The 2,450-nt window shown below is 39.2% G+C and overlaps 1 protein-coding gene across 1 annotated transcript in view; it reads left to right on the top strand.

Moving 5' to 3' along the window:
• Positions 1-764, top strand: part of FSHR (follicle stimulating hormone receptor) — a 177,606-nt gene extending 176,842 nt beyond the window's left edge. The window contains exon 10 of the mRNA XM_043603342.1: positions 1-764. This exon is cut by the window's left edge and continues 2,115 nt beyond it. The gene's annotated coding sequence lies outside the window, so the exon portion shown is untranslated.
• Positions 765-2,450: the final 1,686 nt, after the last annotated feature.

Genomic DNA, 2,450 nt, shown 5'->3' with positions numbered 1-2,450 from the left:
CACTGCCTCTGTTGTGTACTTGAGCTCCAGCATGAGATGCATGCCTGGTTCTGCTTCTTTAGTTAAAGCCTAATTTGTAGAAGATAGAGCCTACTAGATGGCATGTATGTAGATTATAATGTTAAGAACCTAGCGGCTTTGGAATTAGAGCTAAGACTTTATCATAAATCCTCGATAAGCGAGGACACTATACTATCTCTCCAGGCTCAACTTATTCATGTTAATTGGAATTGGTTAGAATTCCTAACTATTGGGCTTATTGTGAGAAGTAAGAAAATTTTAAGTGCTTTAGTGTTATAGTAGGCTTGATACATTTTAGTTTACCTTTCTCCCCCTAGACCAATGCCCAGTACTCCTGACCCTTGATCTAGAACTCATTCCATTATACCATATTGTTCCTAATAAGTAACTATATTTCCCATATTTATCTTCCTGAAAGACCCAGTCTAGAAAACCTGGACCATAAATTCCAACCATAAATCTCCACCAAGCACTGTTCCATAACCACCTCACAAAGCTCTGAGTCTCCTCTCAGAGTATGCTCTTTTCCATGTTGAAGCCAATCCTTCCTCCTCTTGCCTTATGGCAAACATTTCATAACTTTGTCCCAAATGAATTAACAAGGAAGTTCATATAGGGCTGGAAGAAAAAGCAATCATTTCTCCCTATGTGCCCTGGCATCATCTTGATCTGTTGTGAGCATCAAGTGAACAATAGAATGGTTATCTTTAAAAATAGTGTAGACCAGGGTGTCTGGCTGGCTCAGTGAGTTCAGTGTCCAACTGTTGATTTCAGCTTAGGTCATGATCTCACTGTTTGTCAGAGGGAGGCCTGGGTCAGGCTCTGCACTGACAGCACAGAGCCTGCTTGGGTTTCTCTCTCTTCCAATCTCTCTCTCTCTCTCTCTGACCCTCCCCCACTCAGTCTCTCTAAATAAACGTGAAATAAAAATAAGTAGTCTAGACCTAGGCTCTTCAGTACAGTAGCCACTAGCCACATGTGGCTACTGAGCACTGGAAATATGGCTAACCAGTATGAGACATGCTATAAGTGCACACAACAGACTTGATTTCAAATAGTTACTGCAAAGAAAAAAATAAAGGATGTATGGTAACTCAGTAATTTTTTATACTGACTACCTACTGGAACACTACTATTTCGAACACATTAAGTGTAAAATTAATTTCATCTATTTCTTTTGACATTTTTAAATGGAGCTACTAAAACACTTAAATTCACCTATGTAGGTCATGTTTGTGGCTTATGTTATGTTTCTATTGGAGAACACTGGTCTAACCTGACATGAAAATGAAGCATTTTCATTTAGCATTTTCCTCTCTGGCCCCCACACCAGTTTGTCACACTGTTGGGTGTCCCAGCTCCAGCTGCAGCCATACTTCATCCTTGTTTATGTCCAAAAGGAATAGGTTTCTGAATTTGGACTCAAAAGCAAGTAGCAGCTAAATTAAAATTAGGATACAGTATTAATTATTTTACAACATAGCTGTTGATGACACATTGGTTTAACAGATAGTGGTTCTAAGAGGCAAGAATATGTTTAAAGATAAATAAATGCCAAGAGAAGCTCCTAAGACTTTTGTTCCATCGCTTTATCACTACAACACTTCCTGTAAGAGATAAGACTTTCCTTAAAAAAGCCAACATATTTATAGGGAGCTAAATTTAGTGCTCCTAAACTCTTAAGGGAAAAATACTTCCTGCATTTGAATAAAAACAGTTGGCGTCCAGTGTATCACTCTTTTCCCATAAAAAAAAAAAAGACAAAGATTATACAGGTCATACCTCTAGGCTGTGACTCAGAGTGGTGCTTCAGTCCCAGAGTGGTAACAGAAAAACAAACAAACAAACAAAAAAAAACCCCAAAAAAATCAAATATTATCCAACTTGTTTTTCTAAAATTTTTAATTCAAATCTCTAACACCACAGAGGACCAGTATCTCCCAGAGATTTTTCAAGTACCCATGACTTCAGAGGGATACTCAAAATATTGACACAGCCTAGGTACTGATCTTTCAGAATGAATACTGGCTGTCAACAATCCATTTGGCCATCCTCATGCAAACCAGGTGGGCTGGCTGCCCTGTATAAGTTTCTCCCCAACTCTCTGACCTCAACTTGGGCCTTGCTTCCATTACTCTTTCCTCAGATTTTCACCTACCTAGAACTCCTTCAGTCTCATCCTGGCCATCTCTCATATCACCTTCCTCACCTCCACCTTGCTCCAGATTCTCTTTCACTGCTTAAGAAGCAGTCAGACAATACAGAATGATCCTCAAAAGGATCAGAACAGAGACTGGGTGAGAAAATCCACAAGCTTTTAGCCAGCAGAATGATATGATGAACTAGATACACAGATTAATACTTTTTTTATCTTGCCACATACAGGAACAGTACTGGTGGGGGATGGAGGGAGTAACACATGAGACTAT

The sequence above is a fragment of the Prionailurus bengalensis genome, chromosome A3, assembly GCF_016509475.1.
Source record: "Prionailurus bengalensis isolate Pbe53 chromosome A3, Fcat_Pben_1.1_paternal_pri, whole genome shotgun sequence".
Lineage (NCBI taxonomy): Eukaryota > Metazoa > Chordata > Mammalia > Carnivora > Felidae > Prionailurus > Prionailurus bengalensis.
Note: the sequence above shows the minus strand (reverse complement) of the source record. Positions and strands in the feature narration are given on the sequence as shown.